The sequence below is a fragment of the Pollicipes pollicipes genome, unplaced genomic scaffold, assembly GCF_011947565.3.
Source record: "Pollicipes pollicipes isolate AB1234 unplaced genomic scaffold, Ppol_2.1 Scaffold_4219;HRSCAF=4965_pilon_pilon_pilon, whole genome shotgun sequence".
Taxonomy (NCBI): Eukaryota; Metazoa; Arthropoda; class Thecostraca; order Pollicipedomorpha; family Pollicipedidae; genus Pollicipes; species Pollicipes pollicipes.
Genome location: NW_023596448.1, coordinates 10325462 through 10335450, shown reverse-complemented (window position 1 = coordinate 10335450; position 9989 = coordinate 10325462).

Here is a 9989-nt window from a genome sequence, read left to right as displayed (position 1 = left end):
TTTAGGAGATTTGACAGGGTTAATACCGTCCATAAAACCAAGAAAATTGTCAAATTTTGAATTAGACGTCAAACTTGGCAGGTTTACAGAGGTGACCAAGAAAGTGACACAACATTCTGTGACATTTAGATTGGAATAGCAGGTCGTTGGAACCAGAGTATGCACTGGTGATAGAACAAATTAAAAAAGGCATCTGCAATCAGATGTTGATATATTTCAAACCCGGCAAGCACTGCTTGCATTCAAACACGCAGAACGTTTCGGGAGACAAGCGGCAGGTGTCTGGGAAAAAATAAATGAACATCATAGGCCCATGGACAACACTAGCGTCATCTATAAATCTTAGGTGGTGTCAATGGCGTCACCTAAGTCAGCATTGCAACGCCCGTGCGAAATGCCTTGCAATTCGAAGCAAAGGCATTGAGTTGCGAGAGCACACCTGGCGGACGAGACGAAGCATGTTTTGACTGGTACCAGAAGCGTTTCAGCCGTCTGTACCTTCTCATCTGCCCAAAAACTGACGCTGAAAAGACCCTTCCTATGAGCATACAATGTTCCGGTTTGACAAGGAAACCTGCGGTGACGTCACGATGGGGTTGCCAGACGAACTTTCGGAATTCGCCGCCTGTTAGCTCAAAGGGCGTACTTCAAAAAAGGGGCACCGCATGAGTGAAGATATTGCTTAACCCGCGCCCGGCTGGGGGGGGGGGGGGGAGTTGACTTCCCCACGGTTTTTCAAGCATAGGTCAAAAGTGAACCTCGCAGCGACACGGAGTTTTCAGTTTAGTACCTGATTTTTGATCAATTTAACATCCTTTATGCAAATTTCAAGTTTTGGTCTAACAGAATCAGTGGCGTAGGCCATGGGTCAACCTCTAAAAAGCTTTGACCACACATAACTTTTTCTGGGTCATTTGCCATTTTCTGAACTTGGGAGAGTAGTAGGACATGATGTGATGATGGTGATGTGATGTGAATATGATGTAGATGAACATACACATTTTATGATTGGCATGGGTACCTTCTGCAAAGCACATGCTGAACTCAGCATAAGCAGTTTCATTAGGTAACTTATGACGCAGAATCGGAGTTAACCAGCTAATTTTTTAGACACAATCACAACGCATAATGAGGTCGCAATAGGCTATGTAACGTCATGTGAGGTATCCAATGGTCAATGACCTATGTTCTCAGTAGCGGAGAGGCTAAAAGAACGAGCGCGATGCGTGTATCTACCTCTTTTCCGTGTTTGGAAGCTGACAAGGTCCAGTTTCATGTACCAACGTACATGTTCTCATCGTGTTACAAACGCATTGCCAATCGTCGAATTGATTATGCACATTGTAAACAACAGCTATACTATCTCCAGTGCCTGCAAATGTCAAATACACTATTTTTTATCACAAAAAAGTATGGTGCTGGAGTCGCACGTACGCAGCTAGCACCTGTTTGGAGTCATTGTCATTTGGATGGGTTATAGCTGTATGTGTCCAAGTTGTCATTTGGATGGGTTATAAATTTTCCCTAAGTTGACCTCAAATGATTTCTAGGTTTCCCTGCTATGCTAATTTCGTGTCGAAATACTTTTTCCTGCAGCTTTACCTAATAAAATAAACTTAGTCAGAAGCACATTGTGAAGAAAAGTATCGTCCTTGTAGGCTCCCGGTAGATCAATTTTGAACGCTGACCTGATCTGACCTGACCCATATCGGGCAACACGAATATCCGGAATGAGCTCCCACAGTATTAACGCTTATTTCCGTGCCCTTAACATGCGTCTGGACACGTTAACACGTTAACACTAGATACGTTAAGGTTTTAACAGCATCCATCAAGACAACCGTTTTTTTTTATCTTTCGTGGCCTCCGGTGACATCGTATTTAACCAGTAGAAAAAATTTTGCATGCATTCTTCATGGTATTGACAAGACCCTCAAGACAGCATCTTTGTTTTTCTCGGCGTTTTGAAGTTGGAGATCTCGGGGACGGGGGCGAAGCTGACCTCCCCCGACCGGGCGTGGTTGTCTCAGACCTCGGCCGTGCGTGGCTTAAGCTGAAATGTCATTGGCAGTGCACATGATATATTTATTGGAAGCGGATTGGGGTGCCCGGTGTGGTGACCCGGAAACTGAGTCCGCCTCTGTGACCCGAGGCCCGCCCGCGTTAACAGACCTGGCCGGCCAACGGAGCGAGAGAAGCGGTCAGGAGACCATGCGAGGCAGACGCATCGGAAGAGCACGCTAATAAGGCTGCCAAGGCGTGGTGGAGTTAAGCCTGAGCCTATTCCAAACTATCTGTGTGTTGTTCTGATAGTTCACAAACATCAGTATGACAACAAAAGGGTGTCGATTTCTCTAAATAATTGGTCGGGCCAATAAAGTGGGAGTCGCGAGTAGGGAACGGGGGCGAAACAATGGTGGACTTCGTCCACGTATGTTCTGCTTATCCCATATTTTTAAGGCTGTTGTGCAAAGGCACAGCAATCAGATTTGGAAGCCTAGCAGCTGGCATAACATTCATATAAATGCACTTGCTTTGTGTAACTGAAGTGGTACCGTTGTGTCTTTTTTCTTGATGTCAAAAAGTATTATCTGAGCATAGTTACTATTCAATGCCTTGGCTGTGTGTTGCTGATCTATTCATGCATTCACAACAATAGAGTGTCCACAATACTTGTGACTACCTTAACCCGTTTTTCACGAGGGATCTCCACACATCTAAATCTTATGGATAAAACGTATGCATTTCACTTAATGTAAGTAACATGAGCACCGCTCCGCCGATTGCTTCAGAACATGGCCTTCACCCTTTTTTCAAATACGCTTAGGCAGATATCCTCCTGATACGAATGCCTTTTCCCCGCTCGTTTCGATAATCACGCATTGCAAGCTTGCTGAGCTTCAGAAGGACACTTCCAAGCTGTTGTGCCTCTGTGCGGAAAACGAACCTCATCCGCTGCAGTTCAAACGTACTACAAGGGAAACACCTCCATGCTGATGCCATGCGCGACGCAGGTTGATGGTAGGAGCGTTGCTAGTTGAGTTGGCTCTTCAGCGACCACGCGATTTTACTTGAAACGTATTCTCAGTACTCAGTGAGCTTACCGAAGCAGGAGCGCAGGGAGGTCAGAGAGAGGCATGCATTTAATAAAAGACCCCCTACTTGTAAGAGAAACTGCCATTCCCCCAAAACTTTATTACGAATGGCGCAGTTTCCCTCGCTTTATTTCAATATTTATGTTCTTAAACTGTAACAGAAGCCAGAAGGCACCGAAATATACCATTCGGTTTGAATTTTGAAGTCATTAAACTGAAACAGCCAGGCATTAAATACTTGCGTAGAGTAAATCCACCTGGGTTATTCATTTTTCAGTGAACTGTTTTCAAGCAGATAGCAGTCAGAGGTTGTGTCGGAGTTTTTATTAGTTGCACAAGGACATTGTGATTTGTGAACGCAGATGATGGTGAACGCAGACTGTGGACAGAAATGGTGTGATACATTTGCATTGACATGGCTCACCCTTTCTTGTCTGGGAATTTTCGTCCTTTTCAAATGCGAAGGGTGGAATAATTGCACAGGATGACTTTGACCACGCGCCCTGACAAATATTGGAACAAAAACCCTGACGTCGGCGCTGGGCGCGCTGCTATCTCTAGATCCGATATTTGTATCTCGCACCACTTGGGGAGTCGCTGTATTTGGGCTCCCACCGTCGAGTTTTGTCTAAATACACCCGGTTTCAAACATTTCGACGTTGTGCTGAAACAGCAGCTTCACGCGCGGTGAGAGCATTATGTGGCCGTTGTCGCATATTCCATAAAACCAGCAGTGCAGACTGCACATTCCAAATGCAGTGCAGCCTGCGCCGTGCACCGCATTACAGACAGGCAAAAGGATGGTATCCAAGCACAGGCTGCACTTTCAGGGCACTCAAGAAACGCATGCTCCATGCAATAACAGTATGGATCCACTAGAGTACACGCAAACATGAATAAACGGCACGTCGCTGCCCCGCGTGGTGAGATGTGCGGACAGGTTGTCGCGCGTACCGACAGAGCGGCGCCACCTGTTCCCACGCAGTCAAGACATTATGTGGCAGGTGTCGCACATTCCATAAACCGGGTAAGCATGGTGCCTTGCGGCACACAAGTAGAAAAAACGCGCAAGTTGCCGCAGAATGTACTTAAGCACATGTTGGGGTTAAATATAGACGTTCTTTTTCAATATCGGGCCACACACAGCATGGTGCTACGTGCACGTTACCACTATGTGTTTGCTTCTATTTTGTGTAGGGCACTACTTAAACGCGCTCTACACGGATGGTGCAATCTGTAAGTCATCGTGGGAACCCTTGGACTGCCCACGTAAGTCGGCCTGTGCTCTTCACGGCAGCTCGCTAGTGTGCTCGGGGGGCGTATCCTCTGCGGCGTCAAACTGCATCAGGATGATGAGGTACGTGATGGACGTACTCACCACCTAGAATGCGTCATAACGCGTGAATACATTAACGCATGCCACGTACTGCGTGAATCATCAGTCACCACCAAGCCAGATAGTGAGCGTTACGTTTCTTGACATATGTGCAGAATGGCTTGGCCAAAAATGCGGATATGGATGACAACGATTGGGTAAAAATGCGGATAAAGGTACAAGGGTAACAAAAAGCGAGTGAGAAGCAACAGGAAAGCCGGCTTTGCCCACCATTCATATCCAGAATTTGGGAAAAATAGATCCCAGGCGATATCATTTTCCTCATTTACATGCTACTTATGCTCTAGACGTCTAGGTTCATGACATGATTGGGGACAAGCCAAATGATCCGTGCAAGGAAGAAAAATGGTGTGAGATGAAAACTGACACATATTTGCCATGTGGTTGCGCCACTGAATTCGCGCAAGTGTCACGTAGTTGTCACGACAGACTGCTTAAACTACACTCATGAATAAACAAAATGTCGCATCAGTACGGTCCATCCAACAAAAATGCTCACCGTGCCAAATGTCTTCAAAGATATCTCGAACATGTTCATTGCTGTTAGTTGCATTGGCGTCTTGCATCTTCGGACAATGCTGTTGGCGATAGCGATCTCTTGTGCGCCAAGCTGGGCCAACTCCGATCCGTAGTTGGAATCAAACATGGTGTCGTTCTGAAAACATTAGTGTACATCATACCAGCTGGAAGCACCTGCTTTTGTTCCCGTATGCGTCCTAGGCATTACCGGTTAAAAACGGCTTAGGTGCACAACCTGGCAGCAGCCCGGTTCGTTTCAAGCCCATGCTGCCTCGCCTGGCAGTGGCGGCAGTTAATATGTTGGTTCTGGTGCAGCAGACGCTCTTTATCTTGTTAATATATATATATATATATATATATATATATATATATATATATATATATACAGATATACATATATATACATATACGTATATATATATATGTATATATATATATATATATATATATATATATATATATATATATATATGCATATGTACATGTATAAAAGCGTGTACATATGCATATTTATACAGTTCACATATCTTGGCAGAATCGTTTCTGTTGTGCATGTTGGGTTAAAAGTAACCGCCGACTCAGCATTCACTAATACTTTTATGCATCGTTCGAGTTTCCCGGCTTTTCACCTATCATTATCGTTTGTTTTAAAGATGGTTCGTGCAAAAAACACTCAAATATTCGTCTATCCTCACATTCTTACGTTCCGAGACCTTATCTCATGATCGGGGAAGATTATATGGCACAATAAAGGAGCTTTGAGTTAAAAGCGCTGCAAATGGTTCATTATTATTAGCAAACATCTGTTGGTGCGTGAAAGACAAATTAGGCATGGCCAATTGCAGTAAGACAGAATCCTATTATAACTTCGGTACATAAAAGCACACCCATAATGGAAATGCTACATGACACGAACACCTTGCCTCAGTCGCATTTAGGGTGTTCACCGCAGCCACCTAATAATTCAAGGGTTATACAAGAATTTATTTGCCTGTTTAAAGATGGAGAGAGTTCGTCGATAAATATACTTTCAAAAATTTGAAGGAGTCTTCTGTCATTGCGCGTCTGTGGAATGTCCGTATTGTCCGTCAGTCGTTGTGTCAATGACCTGTCGTGTTCGTGTCGCATGTGATCCAGAGGTAAGTGTCGTAAGCAAATCACGTAAGTGCATTGCCAGACGTCGTGAGAATATCGTTGTGGTCACAACAATGTAGTATGAGGAACGAAGTTTGCAGCCTTATTTTCCTATGGTATAAAGGTAACAACAGGGTTCTGTCCTATTTCAATGGGCAGTGCTTCTGGCATCTTCCGTGCCAAAAGATACCTTTCAGTAGCAATGAACAATTCTCGTCACTTAAAACTTGAAACGTGTTTCTTCTGAAATTCGGTCTTCTCTGAAGACAACATAAGATCTTGAAGGATCAAAACGTAAGGATTGATGAATATATGAGTGAGTTTGCACGAGCCATCTTTAAACTAGACGATAATGCAAAACATACAAGCCGGAAACTCGAACGACACATAAAACTCGTCAATGCTGAGTAACAGCCATTTGTAATCAACATGTATATATATGTATATATATGTACATATATATATATATATATATATATATATATATATATATATATATATATATATATATGTGTGTGTGTGTGTGTGTGTGTGTGTGTGTGTGTGTGTAAGTTATAAAGGACGTTATTATCATGTGTCGTTTTCTCCATAGCTCGGCTGTGAAATACCGCAGAGTGTTGCAATTTTGCATGTGATGATATTGCCTTTCTGACTGGCATTGGAAATGTGAAGCACGTCATATAATCGAATTATGGAGCTTTCAACTTACGTATAAATACTTTACGAATTTGTTAGCGAACATTCAACATTCCATCGCTTTGCTACTGGTTATATCGTATGCATTGGAGACAAGATGAGTGACCTTTTAAGTTTGAGCTTCTTTGGGAGGCAAAACATCCCAGTGGATATCACCTACACCAGAGATCGGTTACCATTTTTGGTTTTGGTTCCTTAACCTTCATTTGTTCAAATGGTAGAGTATATGTGTATGACTTTCAAAGGCCCGGGGCTTAATTCCCTAATAAGGTTGATCTTTCAGAGTCTGTCAGATCAGCATCATATACATGCAAGTCCGCTACACAATGCGGTGCTTCGCAGCGGCGTGTGAAGGGATCATCACACACAATAATAATAACGGTGTGTTTTAATGACCAAATCAAGTGACAAAACAACACACATCACACTTATGCTTTAGCATCAGTTACGGTACCAAACGAATGAAACCAAGTACAATATGGGCGGCTTTCAACGCACCACTTGCGATTACATTTACCCCCCCCCCCCCCCACAGCTCACACCGTCAAAGGTGGCTAGCAGCGGTGACAAAAGGTCGTGCAACTCAGGGGCGAATCCAGAGGGACGGCCACGAGGCCATGGCCCCCCTTGGGCTCTGAAGGGGCCCATTGGCTCCAAAGAGGCCGATAGCCGGGCGAACAAGTGCAGTTTTTAAAAATACAGAACGCAACGGAATTGGACATTTTTGGATTTCCAGGCGACTAAGAATAGCTGCAAGGAAAAGTAAAGAACCCACGAAAAGACAAAAAAAAAAATGATTTGCTTTACACGCACTCGGTCTCGCTAGCACAAATTGGCCATTTTGGGTACTTCTTATTTCAATGGGGGCCCTGCGCTCTTGTCGAGAGTTTGTCTGATAACCTGCTCGGGCACATTTAATAGTTCGGGGGCTCTCTACAGTAGGTCTGAGGACTTTATATTTGAATGGAACGCTACGTACGTCGGTCCCCGCTCCCCCCCCCCCCCCCCCCCGCTCCGCTCGCCTCCTCAGCCACACTGGATTGTTCGGGATCCTGCACATGGGACCTTGGTGTTTAAATTTAGGGCCGTACGCTCCTATCGAGGCCATCTGATAACCTGCTCGGGTGTGCTTTATCTTTCGGTGACCCTCTGCACTGGGTTTTGGGGACAAATGATCGGAATGGAGGGCCTTACGCTCTTGTCGGGTTCCCTCGTGAGAAGCTCCTCGGGAACATTCGATCGTTGGGGGACCTCTATAGCGGCCCTTGGGTATTTCCTATTTGAATGGAGGTTCCCACGCTCTTGACGAGTACCCTATTCCTTAAAGTGCTCTGGCGCACTTGATCATTCGGGGGCCTTCCACATTGTGTCGCGAGTATTTCTTACTTTAACGAAAGGCTCTGAGCTCTCATCGGGGTCCCCACATGTTAACTTGTTCGGACACACTCGATCATTCCGGGGCCCCTCCATGCTGTCTTGGATACTCCTTATATGAATGGATGGCCCTGAATGTTCTTGGTGGGACGAATTCAAAAAAACTTATCGGGCCGGTGGCGGATACAGGGGTTGGGTGGAGGGAGGCACAGGACCATGCCCACATGAACCATGTCGAGGGGCCCGTAGGCTTCGAAGGGGCCCATAACCGGACGAACGAACACAGTTTTCTAACAAAACAAAAACACAACATTAGACGCCTTTGCCCCCGCAAACGACCAAGAGCAGCCAGCAGCAAAAGTAGAGATCATCATTAGCATACAGAGTTAAATCTTCGCTGATTGAAAAGTGTTGCTTGGAGGAAATTTGGGGGCTTATTGCACTGTTTAGAGGCATCACGCTGCTGCCCGCGCCCTACATGTTCACTTGCCGAACCAATATCATCGCTGAGGAGCTTCCCACGCTGCCTTGATCTCTTTGCATTTTCTCGTAGGGCCAAACACTGCTGTTGGAACACCATCGGCTTTTCTGCTTGGACACTTTTCTGCTTGATCAGGTTTTCCCTTGCGGTTTCTTCCCATTCGTTCGAAAAGCTCTATATGTTTTTTCCAGGGCCCCGTCTGCCAAGGTCAGCTCAGTTGCTCAGGGGCCCTTCACACAAGTCTCAGTATTTTCACCTGCTCGGAGGGCCTTGTGCTATTGCTGGGGCTTTGATTGAGGGCTCTTTCCCTTCGATGTCATTTGCGGAGGACTCCTCACTTCTATCGAGGTTCGTCCTGTTAACCTGCCCGAGCACTCCTGGTCGCAGCGGTATTCATTTGCGGTCCTGGGTAATGCCCGTTTGTTCCGAGGGTCCTGTGCTCTGGCCGGGTCCTTATATGTTAGCCTACGGGGGCACTACGAATCATTTAGAGACCCACCACGTTCGTCTTGGGCTCCTTTCGCTTGCCTTAAGAACCCTATACTTGTTGACGGGAGCCTTTTTTGCTGGCCTTCTGAAGCACCCCAAATCGTTCAGGTCCCGTCCCTTTAAGTCCTGGTACCTCAGCTTTAGTTTAAGAGTCGTATATGTGCCGATGAATTTTTACGCGCAATTGTCGAACGTAATTTGATGTGCCGCCGATGCCGTCTGTGTCATTTCCCTTGGCTATTGAGTGTGTCACGCTTATGATGGTTGTGGATCACGTTCTTAACATATTCTAACTGCTAGGGTATTTTGCACTTCTTTATAACAAAGGGCAAAGTATGCATAAGTCATCAGCCATTAGCTGGTTACATCGCTCAGATGACCGGCCGTAATTAAGCTAGGAATCAGGCTTTTGCTTGGTTTTGGTGGCATTTAGTATCCTACTTGAATTGATTTTGTCTGTGTTTTGGAAGCTTTTAACCTCAAATCACGGGGTTCAACACGATGTGTGGAAAATGAATGAGCTTCATATATATGCATACGTAGCACGCGTGGCTTTATAGGGCTACACACAGGAAGAGGGGTTCACATATTTACTATTATTATGCATGTAATATATATATATATATATATATATATATATATATATATATATATATATATATATATGCACACATATATATATGTGTGTATATATGCATATATATATCTATATATATATATATGTGTATATATATAGATATAGATATAGATATAGATAGATAGATAGATAGATATATATATATATATATATATATATATATATATA